Raw genomic sequence first — 17,858 nt, forward strand, 5'->3', positions numbered from 1 at the left:
TTTTAGTTTATTTTTGTGAATGGTGTAAGAGAGTGGTCTAGTTTCATTCTTCTGCATGTTGCTGTCCAATTCTCCTAGCACCATTTGTTAAAGAGACTGTCTATTTTCCATTGGATATTCTTTCCTGCTTTGTCAAAGATTAGTTGGCCATACTTTTGTGGGTCCAATTCTGGAGTCTCTATTCTATTCCATTTGTCTATGTGTCTGTTTTTGTGCCAATACCATGCTGTCTTGATGATTACAACTTTGTAGTAGAGGCTAAAGTCTGGGATTGTGATGCCTCCTACTTTCATCTTCTTCATTATTACTTTGGCTATTCAGGGTCTTTTGTGGTTCCATACAAATTTTAGGATTGTTTGTTCTAGCTTCGAGAAGAATGCTGGTGCAATTTTAATGGGGATTGCATTGAATGTGTAGCTAGCTTTGGGTAGTAGTGACATTTTAACAGCATTTATTCTTCCAATCCATGAGCATGGAATGTTTTTCCATTTCTTTGCATCTTCTTCAATTTCCTTCATAAGCTTTCTATAGTTTTCAGCATACAGATCTTTTACATCTTTGGTTAGGTTTATTTCTAGGTATTTTATGATTCTTGGTGCAATTGTGAATGGGATCAATTTCTTTATTTGTCTTTCTGTTGCTTCATTATTAGTGTATAAGAATGCAGCTGATTTCTGTACATTGATTTTGTAGCCTGTGACTTTGCTGAATTCATGTATCAGTTCTAGCAGACTTTTGATGGAGTCTATCCAGTTTTCCATGTATAATATCATGCCATCTGCAAAAAGTGAAAGCTTGACTTCATCTTTGCCAATTTTGATGCCTTTGATTTCCTTTTGTTGTCTGATTGCTGATGCTAGAATTTCCAGCACTATGTTAAACAACAGCGGTGAGAGTGGGCATCCCTGTCGTGTTCCTGATCTCAGGGGAAAAAGCTCTCAGTTTTTCCCCATTGAGGATGATGTTAGCTGTGGGCTTTTCATAAATGGCTTTTATGATGTTAAGTATGTTCCTTCTATCCCGACTTTCTAGAGGGTTTTTATTAACAAAGGATGCTGAATTTTGTCAAATGCTTTTTCTGCATCGATTGACAGGATCATATGGTTCTTATCTTTTCTTTTATTAATGTGACATCACATTGGTTGATTTGCAAATGTTGAACCAGCCCTGCAGCCCAGGAATGAATTCCACTTGATCATGGTGAATAATTCTTTTTATATGCTGTTGAATTCAATTTGCTAGTATCTTGTTGAGAATTTTTGCATCCACATTCATCAGGGACATTGGGCTGTAGTTCTCTTTTTTTGCTGGGTCTCTGGCTGGTTTGGGAATTCGTCATCTCATTTGGATACAATAAAAAGAGATGGAAAAAAGAATTCTCCTGTAATGATAACCTTAAATTTACTTGCTTAACCACTTTCCCATGTGGTATACAGCAGTGTTAGCCAGAATCATCGTGTTGTACATTCCATCCCTAGTACCTACTTATCTTTGTATGTTTTGACCACCTTCCTTCAATTCCCCTTCTCTATACTCCCCATCTCGGGTAACCACCAATCTGATATTTTTGTATAAGTTTTTGTTGTTGTTGTTATTTTTTGAGATTCCATATATGAGATCATATAGTATTTGTCTTTCTCTGTGTGATTTGTCTCACTTACTTAATGCCCTCAAGTGCTATCCACATTGTTGCAAATGGCAGGATTTCCTTTTTTTTTTTTTTTTAAAGTTTATTTATTTATTTTGAGAGAGAGAGAGAAAGAGTGCAAAAGAGCCTGTATGAGTAAGTGTGTGTGTGTGGGTGGGGGGGGGTACAGGGAGTGAGGGAGAATCCCACGCACACTCTGCACTGTCAATGCAGGGCCTGACACAGGGCTGCATCCCATGAACCATGAGATCATGACCTGGCCAAAATCAAAAGTAGGAAGCTTAACCAACTGAGCCACCCAGGTGCCCCCCCCCTTTTTCTTAAATGACTGAATGACATTCCGTTGTACACATAAACCATAATTTCTTTACCCATTCATTCATCAATAGACACTTAGGTTGTTTCCATGTCTTGAGTACTATTGAAAATAATGCTGCTATGAACATGAGGTGCAGATACCTTTCGAGTTAGTTTTTGTTTCCTTTGGATATATTCCCAGAAGGGGAATTGCTAGATCATATGGTAGATCTATTTTTAACTTTTTGAGGATCCTCTGTATTGTTTTCAATAGTGGCTACGCCAGTGTACGTTCTGATAACAGTGCATGAGGGGCCTTTTTCTCCAGTCCTCACCAGCATTTGTTATCTCTTGTCTTTTCATGGTGGCCATTCTAACAGGCATGAGGTGGTATCTCATTGTGGTTTTGATTTGTGTTTCCCTAAAGACTAATGTTGTTGGACATCTTTTCATACACCTATTGACCGTTTTTATATCTTCTTGCAAAAATGTCTATTCAGGTCCTTTGCCCATTTTTAAATTGGATTGTTTGTTTTCTTGCTATTGAATTATATGAGTTCTTTATATATTTTGGATATTAATCCCTTACAAGATGATACATGTCTTAATGAATTATGTTTTAAGGAGGTTCTATTCCTTTGAAATTCTTCTTGCCTTTTTTATAGACAAAAGTCTGAGGTGAGTTGTCAACATTTTGAGAAGGGTAATGAATCATAACCACCTTAAAATAACTGATTTTATTCAATGTATCCTAAAGCCAATGCATATTGTTAATTCTAATGTCCTAGCCACTTGATCATATAAACTAATATGAAAGTTTCAGTGTCCGGATGAGTTCGTAGCTGTTGTATTTGAGTAAATGAAATTACTATATTTTCATTTAAGATTTTCATTTTAGACCTTTGTGGTTGCTAGTGTAGAGTCTGGAGCCAGACTGCTCCAAAGTTTGGTGGAAGCTTTAAGACTCGCTAGCGGTGTGGTTTAGGTAATATACTTGACCTCTCTGTGCTTTAATTTTCCTCAAGTGTAAAATGAGAATGATAATTGTATCTACCTAAGAGAATTATTATGAGGAATTGAATGAATTAATTTGTGTAAGGCCTAACACACAGTAAACACTTACTAAATATTAGCTACTATTACTAATCTCACATAGATTTGCATTGCTATCAAAGTTAAATTTAATATACATAATTCCTAAATTATGATTCAGAAATTTTTGTACTTATATAACTGCATTACTAGGTCGAGATAATAGTGCTTTTCCAAATCCTTCCTTAGTATCTTCTACATTGAGGGACAAAGGGGATTATGTCTTTATTTGCACTATGTAGGTATCTCTCTAATTACAAATAGTAGGTAAAAATAATGCGACTCACTAACTGCCTCTGAATATCTATTGTAAAATAATAGGAAAATAATATCTAATCGACTGGTAAATAATGAACATTTAGTTTTTATTTGTAATATTTATTTCTAACTACAATTAGCAATTGCACAAAATATATCCCAAAGATTTGAAAGATTTGATAAAATCTATTATTTTAATGATCACACTTCAATTATAAGTCTGAAATTTACCTATATTTGTCACAGACTGAGAGTAAAAAACAAAAGAGTAAAGAAAACTTTTCTTTTTCCTTCAACCATATTTTTCATATATTTTAGAAAAGAAAAATAAAACCCAAAACAAAAATAAGAAGTCAAAGCCAATACACCACTCATTCCTGTGAAACTACTGCCATTTCCAGACACTTTCATCAAGTTTTTTTTTTCTTTGTTTGGTGGCAAACTCCTCAAATGAATGGCTTATATATCTTGAACCCATTAAATACACTTGAACTCATTTATATCCTGTTTTCATCCCCATTTCATACTGTTAGCTCTCAACAGAAATGAGGGTGTTCTTTCCCCAAATCCTTGGATATATGCTTGTTGTCTTCCCATCTTTCCTAAAAATAGGAATTCCTTACGGCTAGCACTTGGGTTTCATATCTTCCTTTTTTCCTCTTCTCTTACTGAATGCCTTCTTTTGGAGACATTATCTATATTTTTTACTTTAATTATGTGCTTGCAATCTGCATTCTTTATCATTAGCTCTTTTTCCACTACCTGTGAGATATCTAAGAGCTGTCATAACAATGTACCACAAATTTAGTGACTTAAAAAAAAAAAAATGTACTCTTCTCACAGTTCTGGAGGCCACAAGTGTGAAATCAAGATGGCAGCAGGGCTTCACTCCCTCAGAAGGCTCCAGAGGAGAACCTCCCTTGCCTCTTGCCACTTCTGGTGGCTGTCACCATTTCTCAGCTTCCTTGGATTGTGGCCACATCATTCCAATCTCCACCTCTGTCTTCACATTGACTTCTCCGTCTTCCTGTCTTCTCTTCTGTTTGTCTCCTCTGTGTGTCTCTTTTTTAAAAAGACACTATTCATGGAGTTAGGGCCCACCTGGATAATTCAGGATATCTCTTAATCTCAAGATTCTTTAACTTAAGTGATATCTGCAAAGATCCTTTTTCTAAAGAAGGTAGCGCACAGGTACTGATAATTAGGACACAGATAATATCTTTATGGGAGCTATCATTCAACCTATGCCAGTAAGTGTAAGAGAAACACTATCTAATCAGATGACAAATGACAACTGATACGAGACTTAGGTGTTGGGTATTAGGGAGGAGGAGAGTAGAAAACTAGAGCACATGTGCCCTATCTAAAGTGGCCAGCCCTTCCTTTGTTGACATGGGGACATGCAGACCCATAGTTGCCAGTTCTTCTGATAGCCTCAAAGAAGCTAGAAATCCAGATTTTTATGCACTGGCAAATAATTAAAATTAGAAAAAAATATCCTTAAGCAGTAATACTGTGGGGAAAACAAATCTGCCTATGGTCAGATGTGGCAAACTGCCAGCTCGTGACCTCTTGTCTACGGCCTGATGCTCAGAGAGCAGCTCTGATGAGAAGGGCAGGGAACTTTCACCCTGGAAGTGAGAGAAGTGATGAATCTAATGCCAATTGAAGTAGGAAGAGAGATACTAATATTACCTTTGACTTGCCACTCTTTGCTGTTTAATTTAATAAAAAACCCAAATAATTTCTAGACCTAAAAGGTCAGTTTCCTGTTGGTGTTCTCTGGTAAAATTTTTAAGTTGAGGATTGTGCAACGTTGCCTGCTTAATAGTGTCTATAAACTTTTGGAAGGCAGTCAGAAATTCCTTTTTATGTGCCATTCAAACTTGATATTTAGGCTTGATTCTTCTTCTTCATGTTTTTAGTAGCAGAGTAAATATTAATACGACTTAATGTCACAGCCATACTGAAATACATGTAGTATCCTGAATATTCTGTGCCCTTTTTCATCTTCAACCCTTTCACCACTGTGCACTCATTCTCACTTCCTAGTGGCTCAGTTAAGATGTAACTTTCCCCATTAGTCTTTCCTAAGGCCCTAAGGCCGTGTTGAATGTCCCTCTTATTAAACCTTGGAATGGGGTTCCAAGTGGGGGCAGTACTGCCTCCTGAGGGATGGTTTGCAATTAATGGAGACGTTTTTGGTTGTCATGATAAGATGTTACTGGGATTTTGTGTGAGGGGGACCAGTATGCTGGCCTTTTGCAGTTTAAGGGACAGTTTCACACAATGAAGAATTGTCCTACATTTGTATGATTTTTCAATGTCCTGCTGGACATTTGTGTAATTAAAACATGTTTATTCATACCTAGCCTAGAATAGAACTCATTTTACATATAAACACAATGTAGTTTTTGCATCACTGAAATAAACTCCGAATTTTTAGGAGTGCAATTACTAAGTAAATCTGGTGAGGATGATACTGTTTTTTTTTTTTGCTGGGAACTTACATATGAGTTTTTCTTCATTTCAGAAAATGATGCCTGTGGTTTTTGAGGAAAATGTGGCATCCTGAATCAGTCTGCATTTGTACCTATTTCCTTCATGGTAATTCTAAGTGTATTAGTTCAGGCTGCCATAAAAAAATACCATAAACTGGTGGCTTAAATGTAGATATTTATTTTTCACAGTTCTGGTGGCTGGAAAGTCTAAGATCAAGGTGCCAATGGATTTGGTTTCTGCTCAGGGCTCTCTTTCTGGCTTATAGATGGGTGCCTTTTTGCTGTGTCCTCACAAGATGGAGAGAAAGAGAGGCAGCCAGCCCTCTGGTATCTCCTCTTATAAGTACACTAATCCTATTAGATCAGAGCCCCACCCTTATGACCTCATGTAATCTTAATTACTTCCTTACTCTGGGGACACCTGGGTGGCTCACATGGTTAGGCATCTGACCTCAGCTCAGGTCTTGATCTCATGGCTTGTGAGTTCCAGTCTTTCATCACGCTCTGTCCTGACAGCTCAGAGCCTGGTGCCCACTTCGGATTCTTTGTTTCCCTTTCCCTCTGCTCCTCCCGTGTTCACACTCTCTCTCTCTCCTTCAAAAATAAATAAAAATTCAAAAGAAAAAAATTTAAAAAATTACGTCCTTACTCCAAATACAGTCACATTGCAGTTAGAGCTTTAACATATAAATATTTTGGATGTGTGTGCACAATTCAGTCCATCGCACTAAGCAATATGCAAGCATCTAATTTATTAATAATGTTTTCTAGTGTGGTCTTACCTGAACATTTGCATATTTAAATACATCTATTTTTATGATAAGTTTTCTTCCTTTTATTTCCCTCTTATATTAATTATATTTAGGGCATATTTATGTTTAAAAAAGTATAGAACAGATAAGATATATTATCTACAACTTTTATTTCAGGATGATACAGGGAGCATTATAAAACATTATAGAAAGGGATGTTGGGCCTGATTGGGTTGATCACTTCCCTAGCCCAAAGTAACCACACTACATATTATTAGCCTGTTACTTGTCTATTTCCTGCACTAGGCTCTGCATGTCTTAGGGCCAGGGGCAATGTCTTATTCACTGATGAATCCTCCAATCCCATTATGTGACAAAGCATATAGGAGGCTCTTAACAATTTTTGGTAACTGAAAGAATGAGTGAATGAATGGATGGATACATATAAATACCATTCTGATGTCAGAATCCATATCTTCAAGGGTATTTGGATGGTCAGAACACCAATGAGGATTAATAATGCCTGTTTTTACCAAAGTAATCTTCAACAATTGGCACAAAACAGTGACTGAGCCAATATTCAGAAATACTATTTTTGTCCTCCACCATAGGGCTGAACTTTCTTTCATATAACTGGTGAAAGAAGTTTTATTCTAAATCATCTGTACCATTGGTACCAAACAAAGGAGTTAAATGGGAATGATTCTGTCTGGCATGGCTTTTTCTTCTTTGGCAAAGTTTTTCCTTGACAGCACTTTTCTCCTTCAAAAAAAAAAAAATTCTACTTTTGTCAACAGAAATGACTTGCCAAGTGTAATTTACCCTTTTTCATGAGTTCAGTTTGGGATCTAACTAAAGCACCCTTCTTTTCAGTTTTACTGCTTGTTCTGGGGCCCCTAATATTATGCAAATTGTCCTTGGCTTTAAAAACTAGATCCGTTTTGCCTAGAAATCCAGTAGGAGAACTTTTCTTCTGTGTTTCTTTATACATTCATCGAGACTGCTGGAATTCTTCGCAGGCAGTGTAAAACTGTACTATTGATTTTGACACTCTATATTTAAATAATACCTTTTTCAACCCAAACAGTAAATCACTATGGTCTTGTTGGATGGCCATCACAATTGACTACTTATGCACTGAATCCTCCACATTGCTCATAAATTCCTGTCTTCCCTTATGATAGTCACTTTGGGAGTAAAAAGATACTATTAACTTCAGCTGACGTTTCTCCTTTCACAAAAGTCTCATTTTCTTTTCTGGAAAAATATTTGCTTGTTAGAATGGTGAGGGGCCTGGGGAAAGTACAGCACCTGGATGGGGCTGCTCCCTGAGGACAAGTAATGGGCATGAGGATTAAACTTCACTTCCTCCAGGGCTGTCAATGGCAGGAGGGTTAGATATGAGGAACTAGGGTCTAGGAAGTCTGGCTCCATGTGTGGCCCACCTATTAAGGAAACGTAGGCAGTAACCAATGACAATTTGCCTCCTTTGTAGTGTATGTAGGTTTGTTTTCCCTTGAAATGAGTTTACTAAATCTAACCAAACTCATGAAAGACCAGGCCAGAACCACACAACTAAGGCATTCCCAGATTTCTGACCCACAGAAACTGTGAGATAATTACTATAGTCTGAAATTTTGTGTTTTCCCCAAATTTGTATTTTGAATCCTAACACCCAAGGTGATAGTACTAACAAGTAGGACCTTTGGGAGATAATTAGGTCATGGATGTCGAACCCTCATGAATGGGATTAGTCCTCTTATAGAAAAGAGGCTCCAGAGAGATCCCTAGCACAAGTGATGTCAATGTATCAGTTTATAGTCTTCAGCAGACTATCACCATTTTACCCCATGCAGTCATCTTTTTCTATATCACCTATAAAGTTATTGACAGCTGTAGTTTATAACCCCTGAATCACAGCCAAAAAAATGGCTTCCAGAGGCTGATGTTATAGACCTTATAATTTAAATAGTTTATTTTTGAGGTGATGGAAAGTCAGTGTTATAGTTTCAACAGAACTTGAAGTCTGTCGCTCAAGATGATTCCTGGCCATTTATCCATTAGTCAGCCCAACCCTGTGAAATAATTACTCTTCCAATCACAAGTAAGTAGGGAGATGGCCATGAAGTCAGCTACTGGTTGGACTTCCAAGTAACTGAGAAAGTCAGTGATTGAATGCTGTCATTTATAACATCAATTAGCATTATAAGATGGCATAGAAAGCAAACATTTAAGATTGCCAAAGAAAGCATTCAAAGGTTTATGGAAAGATATATGGAAAGATATATATTCAAAGGTTTATGGAAAGAATTTTAGTATCTTGCCAAGGATGAACTGAAGTGGTGGGGCTGGGATTTGACGTCAGGTGCTCTGGTTCCAAAATGTTTCCTCATAATAGCTGTAGGGTTTAAGGAGAGGAGTATCAGGGGAAGCAAAGCCGAACTTAAAGCCCACTTTCTCCCTGAAACCTTGATGAGTCATTGTAGCTGGATGTAATTCCCTCTGGTCTGAACAACTCTAACTCAGAGTGTCAATTCCAGAAATCTTGTGACATTTATTATAAGTGGCCACATAATACAGCTATTTGTGTGCACAGTACCTATATCCATTTATTTAGTTGATTTATTCAGCTGAGGTATTTAAAAATTCATGCATAGGGGCGCCTAGGTGGCGCAGTCGGTTAAGCGTCCGACTTCAGCCAGGTCACGATCTCGCGGTCCGTGAGTTCGAGTCCCACGTCAGGCTCTGGGCTGATGGCTCGGAGCCTGGAGCCTGTTTCCAACTCTGTGTCTCCCTCTCTCTCTGCCCCTCCCCCGTTCATGCTCTGTCTCTCTCTCTGTCCCAAAAATAAATTAAAAAAAAAATAATAAAAAAAATAAAAATTCATGCATAATTTGAAATTTTGCAAGTCCAGTTTTAAATGGATTGTAGAAGTTGCTATTTATTTATTTATTTATTTTAGAAGCTGCTATTTAAAGCAACTTTGATAATATCTATCAAAATTATGAGTAGGTACAACTTTTGGTCCAGTAATCCCATTTCTGTGAATTTATTTTATAGAAAATACTTGCAAAATGATAGATGTACAAGGTTATTCTTTCCAGCATTGTTTGTCATAGCAGGAAACTAATGATGCTTCTCTAAGAGTCATAAATGCTATTCCTCAGATATTTCTATTTCTTCCCTCTTGACAGGATTGCTTTTCTTGGTTCCCTTGTGGTTGGGTAAAGCCATGCAATGAGTTGTGAACAGAAGTGATATGTATTACTTCAAGGCCAGAGCATTTAATAGTCAATGTGGGACGGTAAAGAACTTTGTTCCCCCTATGACATTGACTGGCAATGTTTGAGATGGAGACTGCTCTATCAGCCTGGGTCAGAGAAGAGAAGATATGGAACAGAGTACTTGGCTAAACTGCAATTGACATAACATGAGTAAAAAAAAATCTTTTGTTTTTAAAAGCTACAAAAATTTTGATTACCACAGTGAAGCCCAAAAACTCTTTGTAAACTCAAAGTGGCAGCTTCTTAAGGAGTTTGTAGAGATTATGGCAGAAAGTTGGAAAGAAACCTTTAGTTGGGATTTATTTTCCAGGTACCACTTAAACAATTTACAGTTAGGCTACAAACATGGTCATGATAAACTGTGAGGCCTGGAAGTTTTGCCATCTACCAAATTCTAATTTTAGCTAAATCTAGAATTTTTAAAATATGTAGAATAAGTTATATTAATTTATGTTCTTTGTAATTTGAAGTTATTTAAATAGAACAATTATTACCAGAATGTATTTTTCATTTTTAAATATTCATGGATTATTTTTCATATAATCTCTAGCCACTTTATACACTAAGTAATGTATTAGTCATGTGACACCAACTGACAGATACAAATTGTGCAGGTAAGCAATTGATCTTAAAAATTTATTGAGCTGTTTGACATACTTGTGTAGAAACACAATAGAATATATACTCTAATATGTAAGAATTTTAAAATTTAATTTAATTTAATTTTTAAGTATATATTTTAAATGTTTATTTTGAGAGTGTGCACCTGTGCAGGGTGGGGGGAGGGGCAGATAGAGGGAGAGAGAGAATCCCAAGCAGACTCCATGCTCCAAGACTGATGTGGAGGTCATACCCACGACTGTGAGATCATGACCTGAGCTGAAATCAAGAATCAGACACTTAACCGACTGAGACACCCAGGCACCCCAGAATTTTTTATTTTTAAAGAAATGTTCCTTAGGTGGTTAACTTTGGAGAGATCTTTTTTTTAGAATATGAAAACCATTATGCTGTGAAAGGAGGGAACATTTCTCATTTAGTAAAATTCGCATTTATATATATATTAATCATTACCCAAGAAATGGTCAATTACCAGCCCTGTTCCTTCTCCCAGCTCATTAACTCTGAGCCTTATTTTTTTTTCTGGATTCTGAATATTCATCACGTTCAAATCAACTTTATGCTGCTTTCCCTGGATCGTTCTTTAATTTTAGCTTGAGCTTTTGAACTCTTCTTTCATACCTGGTATTAATTTTTTTCCCCAAAACGTAAATGCTGTTTGACTGAAGATATCAGTAATTGCAATTGAGCCAAACCCATTTTCCTCTGCAGGCTCTTCCTGCTCTAAATTTTAGTCAACAGTATCAGAGGCCCACTGCTTTCAGTGATCATTAAACTGGTTTTGTTTCCCTTAGAACTCTCATCAAGAGTGAGGATCACACTGGATTCCTACCTGAAAATTCCAGCTGTATTATGAATACCACATAAAGCAGGTCATCAACACCTCTTATGGATCCTCCCTGTTTTACTTGGTTAAAGGCTATTTTTAAATTGTATCTGTGGGTAAAGTCAAGTGACATACAAAGGGTTTCTTAAAGATATAGAAACACAACTTTAAAAACATATCAACAACATTAAAAAAGTTAAACCAATATGCAGTTTGTTAAATCAAGTGTATATTTAGAAATCAATATTAATTCTGGGAGAATTAACTGTTCTTAAAAAATATTGTTGTCTTTATTTATGCTCTAGTATCTCATTTGTAGTTGAGTTACTGAGTGATAAAATTTACCAGAAGGTAATTTTTTTGGACAGGATTAAATTGTATCTCAGCGATCTGAGTAGATATTTATATGTAACAGATGATTAGAGAATCCTATCTCTATTCTTTGTTCTGAAAAGGGGGAATATGTAAAGTGCAAGGATTCTATTATCCATTTCTGCATTTTCTACTTACTAACACTATTTGGACATTACCTTACTATTTCTTGACATTTTATTTTTTTTCTAGCCACCTCTAGGGGGCAACTTAACCTAAATTATCCTTTGGTTGAATGCTATAGACTACTGTAATAGAAAAATTCAGTCAAATGATATTACGCAGCTAGAATGATTATTATCTAATGAAGATTTGATATAATTTGCTTCTGTTCATGATAAACTTGAATGTAGTCCTTATTCATTATTTCAGGCTCTCAAGATCTATAGGGGCATAAAACTGTGATGCTTGTGCAGAGGCAGAGAAGATGAAGACAGCATAGATCATCCTTATATAATGAATGCTGCCTTCTAAAGTTTTTTATCTGCTCTCAGGCTACAGCTGGGCACTTGGGAAGAAGCAAAGTAGAAATCAGAGGTGCACTATTTCACCTACCTATACCCTAGTTTTCTCGCTCAGTGTGCAAGGACTCCAGTTTACTTGATCTTATTTTATTTTATTTTTTATATTAAATATAATTTATTGTCAAATTTGTTTCCATACAACACCCCAGTTTACTTGATCTTAAACAAGAAACATGGTTAGCACGTTCAACTTGACATCACCTTAATAAACACCTAGGAAATTTGGTCAAATTTTTGTTCATGGACTTGGTTCATTTCTTACCTAAATTATTATCTCAAGTCTTTGTATCTTATCATTTTTCTCAACATAAGTGTCAAAGTTATCTTCCCTATTCTCTTGCTTTGACACAACAACCTACAAGGAAACTATTCCACTCTTCAATATTGTGTGCATGTATAGCTTGTATAGATACAAGGTGGATTGTGATATATTCTGACATGATTAGCTGGTTGAGACTGTAAAGTATGGACACATTCCTGTGGGTAAGATCTCTCATTGTTATAAAGGCAAATAGTATATTCTCAATGGAGGACAGCACATGGAAGGCAAACCTACAGCAGGCAGGAGAGGGATTTTGAGATTTCAAGGACAGTGGATATCTAGGCATGAACTTTTTAAAGGGGGGGGTTCTAGTGAGAAGGATCAACCCAATTAAAGGTGTCTTAGTTTTTTCTGGTTATTTTTGTTTGTTTGTTTTGGTTTAAAATTGTCTCTTTTAGGTAAATCATCATGTCAGAGTCATTTCCTTTCCCCTCTTTCCTTTGCTAAGTTGGTGCCTGTGTATTTGATGAGCTTGTAAAGGTGAGTGTGATGGTTAATTTTATGTGTCAACTTGATTGGCTTAAGGGATTCCCAGATAGCTAGTAAAAATTATTTCTTGGCGTGTCTGTGAGGCTGTTTCTAGGAGAGATTAGCATTTGATCCAATAGACTAAAGAGATCCACCCTCACCAATTACGGTCAGCATCATCCAATTTTTTGAAGGGCAAATTCCCTCTTTTTGAGCTGGGACATTCATCTTCCCTGCCCTCAGACACTGGAACTCCAGGCCTTTGGACTCTGGGTCTTATGCCAACAGCTCCCTGGTTTTAAGCCTTTGGACCAGGACTAAATTATACCACTCACTTTTCTGTTTTTTCAGTTTGTAGATGGCAGATTGTGGGACTTTTGGACCCCATAACTGTATGAGCCAATTTGTATAATAGATCTCCTGTCTATCTACCTATCTATCATCTATCTATCCTATTAGTTTTGTTTTTCTGAATAACTCTAATACAGTAAGGAAAGAAGAATTAGATCTATGCACAAAGATTTTGACATTCCTCTGGATCCTCACTGGCTTTTGGTTGTCTCTTGTCTGAAGTAGATTGTCTTTTGACCTCACTAATTTTGCTGGAGTAACTGGCCTCTGGTCTTTGTACACTAGCATCCATTCTTTGTGACTTTGGATATTGCCAACCTACTCCTAAGCCCCAGCCTCTGCTTCTTCACTCATCTTTTAAATGGCTACGTGTTTGCTTACAGATGCAAGGACTTCTGGATCTTCTCCTACCACACCCAAGCCATATAAAACCAACACTATTACATCTGGGCATTTATGTAGACACTCTCCTCTGGACATACTGTGCACTTTCTCCTTAGGCTTGATAGATATGTTGTGGTGCGGAATGTGGGGTTTTCTGATGGTCTTAGAGGCCCCCCCACCTAAGCCATTAGCTCCAAAGTCCTGGAATTCTACCCTATGGCATTCTTCCATCTACGTATTATTTTTCTCTTGTTGCTTTTAAGATTCTATCCTTGTCTTTAACTTTTTTTGAAACATTAACAGCTTTATTTAATGAGTAAATTCATTACAAGTTTTAACTCTACATTTAAAAGTAATAGAGTAAGGTGATGATATGTGCAAAATAAAGAACCCAACTCTTCATTGAAGTCTCAATTCTGCCATTGATGCCTTGGATAGCTAAGTTTCCAATATCTCATCTGTGAAATGGAAATACTAAATGTGTCGAACACATGGTATTGCTATGAGGCATAAATGAGTAATGCGGTCCCCTTAAGAGACTGTCTGGCCCATGGTCAATGCTCAATACATGCTGAGAAAATGATGATGAGTCAGAAGTTCATATCCTCAAAGACTGAGGGGAGATTCTAATAATAATAATAATAATAATAATAACAACAATAATAGCATCACAAGTATATGATTACCTTAATTATTTTCTAAAGATACCAGTTTGAACATAAAACTGCTGTTCAAGCAAAACAAAATTTTAATGAATATCAAGCATATCATTATCTGATTAGTTCTATATTAATGAAACTCTTGTGTAATCAGTTTATCAAATGATCTTTTTTAGTGGAGTTGGAGTTACAAAACAATTGTCAGAAAAGATCATCACAATGACTTAGGGAATTAAAAGATATAAGCAGTTCATTTGAAAAGTGGTTTAGAGTTACTTACTAAAATTATATATATATTATACATGTATATGTATTTTACATATATATGTACATAAATATATATACATATATATATATATATATATATATATATATATATATATATATACACACATATATATATATGTATTTCCAAAGCTAGAGCCTTAGCCAGAAAAAATAAAAGTCTTCTGTAACAGTAAAATTACCAGGAAATTGTTAAAACTGAAGTTCTAAGAGAAGGTTAATTTTATTAAAACTATCACTTAATAGGGGCTCCTGGGTGGATCAGTCGGTTGAGCGTCCGACGTCAGCTCAGGTCATGATCTCATGGCCCATGAGTTTGAGCCCTGCGTGGGGCTCTGTGCTAACAGCTCAGAGCCTGGAGCCTGCTTTGGATTCTGTGTCTCCTTTTCTCTCTTCACCTCCCCTGTTCACACTCTGTCTCTCTCTCTCAAAAATAAATAAATATTAAAAAAAATAAAATAAAAACCCTACCACTTAATAAGAAAGCATGTGTGGAAATTTCAGTTTATGTATATAATAAACTATTGTATGCTTCCAACTTATTCTTGATATATGAAGACTCTTTAACTCCATGCTATTTGGCATTGCATATCTATGACCTGTCTATTCTCAGTGACTTCTCGATCACAGGCTTCATGATCAGTAAGTCCTTGCTCTCTATCTTCATTTCTCTAGTGTAGAGACTGTCAAGGCTTGAGCATACTCGTTCCGTGATGTTTTAAAGCCCCTGATTGCTTTTAATTTTAACTGTGATTTGAATCTACTTACAATTGTACAGAATGAAAAATCAAAAGAACTCAATGGGCTAGGATAATGTCTTTTGTTCCAGGAACCTTTTTATTAACATTAAAAAAATTAATTTAATTTAATTTAATTTTTTAAATTTAATTTATTTTTAGAATTTACATCCAAGTTAGTTAGCATGTAGTGCAACAATGATTTCAGGAATAGATTCCTTAATTCCCATTACCCATTTCGCCCATTCCCTCCTCCCACAACCCCTCCAGTAACTCTCTGTTCTCCATATTTAAAAGTCTCTTATGTTTTGTCCCCCTCCCTGTTTTTAAGTTATTTTTGCTTCCCTTCCCTTATGTTCATCTATTTTGTATCTTAAAGTCCTCATATGAGTGAAGTCATGATGTTTGTCTTTCTCTAATTTCGCTTATCATAATACCTTCTAGTTCCATCCATGTATTTGCAAATGGCAAGATTTCATTCTTTTTGATTGCTGAGTAATACTCCAATGTGTATTTTATATATATACACACACACACACATACATATACATACATATATATACACACATATACATATATATACATATATATATAATACACAATATATCTCATCGTGGTTTTGATTTCTGTTTCCCTGATGATGAATGATTTTGAGTATCTTTTCATGTGTCTGTTTGCCATCTGGATGTCTTCTGCCCATTTCTTAACTGGGGTTTTTTGAGCATTTGGTTTGATAAGTTCTTTATAGATTTTGGATATTAGCCCTTTTTCAGACAGGTTCTTTGCAAATATATTCTCCCATTCTGTAGACTGCCTTTTAGTTTTGTTGTTTCCTTTGCTGTGCAGAAGCTTTTTATCTTGATGAAGTCCCAATAGTTCATGTTTGCTTTTGTTTCCCTTGCCTTTAATGACATGTCTAGTAAGAAGTTGCTGCAGCTGAGGTCAAAGAGGTTGCTACTTGTGCTCTCCTCTAGAATTTTGTTGGTTTCCTGTTTCACATTTAGGTCTTGAAACAATTTGGCATTTATTTTTGCATATGGTGTACGAAAATGATCCAGTTTCATTCTCCTGCATATTGCCATCCAGTTTTCCCAACACCATTTGTTGAAGAGACTATCTTTTTTTCTATTTGATATTCTTTTCTGCTTTGTTGAAGATGAGTTGACCATATAGTTGTGGGTCTACTTCTGGGTTCTCTATTCTGTTCCATTGATTTATGTGTCTGTATTTGTGCCAGTACCATACTGTCTTGATGACTATGGCTTTGTAATATGGCTTGAAATCTGGAATCATGATGCCTGCAGGTTTATTTTTCTTTTTCAGAATTGCTTTGGCTATTTGTGGTCTTTTGTGGTTTCATCCACATTTTAGGATTGTTTGTTCTAGCTCTGTAAAAAATGCTGGTGGTATTTTGATAAGTATTGCACTAAATGTGTGGATTGCTTTGTGTAGTATAGAGAAACTGATTTTTGGTTATTGATTTTTGTATTGTGTAACTTTATTGAATTTGTTGACTAGCTCTAACAGTTTTGGCGGAGTCTTTAGGATTTTATATATAATATCATATCATCTGCAAATAGTGTCATTTTAACTACTTTTTGATAATTCTGTATAAGATAATGCATATTTCAATTTTTACTTTGTAGCTAATAACAAATTTCATGTAATTAGTGAGTAGTAAATGAATATTAAGTTGCTAAGATTTAAGAAAATGTTGGCAAATTGCTTAAATGTTGGGATATGAAAAGACTAATTGGTTATATAAACAGGAAGGATAAAATCTGGCTAAATTCTAACTCCAAATCCCACATATTGCTTGTTTTTGTGAAACAGCACTGCCAATGGATAATTAAGGTGCATTCCCTATGTTTGATAGGCTACTTTCAGCACTATGGAAAAAACTGAAGAATATAATCAGTGCTTTCTGACAAAGCAATCTACAGCATTAGATTTCATACATCTAAGCATACATCCAGATGACATGTTGGATGACATTAGGATAAATTGTTGGACATTCAGATGATCAAGTGTAAATTTATCTTGAATTCATTCAACACCTGAAATCAATTCTTTAATACTGAGCTTCCCAGCTATTTTCAGGCCAATATATCAATTTCCTATTGAAAGGAAATATTTGAAACTAAGTTCTCAAATTTGGCATGGCGTAATTTTAATTTCAAAATAGTAAAAATTGTTTTAAAATCAATTTTACTTAGACATTCTAACAAAAGTTAAACATGGAACTATTTTTGAGGAGCAGAGTATGTGCATTGACACAAACACCATCTGAAATCATTTGGAAATTCACTCTATGTAAAGAATTTAGAATGTTGCATTTAGGGATGTGTTTTTCATGGACTTATTGCATATGTTTACTTCACTGCAAATATGTATTCTGTGTGCTTAACTCTCGCCTTCTTAAGAAAGTGACTTCAGACTGTCAATTCAAAATTTTAATGAATTTGAGTGTTATTTTG

Source organism: Puma concolor, chromosome B2 (assembly GCF_028749965.1).
Source record: "Puma concolor isolate L17-30 chromosome B2, mPumCon1.1.hap2, whole genome shotgun sequence".
NCBI lineage: Eukaryota > Metazoa > Chordata > Mammalia > Carnivora > Felidae > Puma > Puma concolor.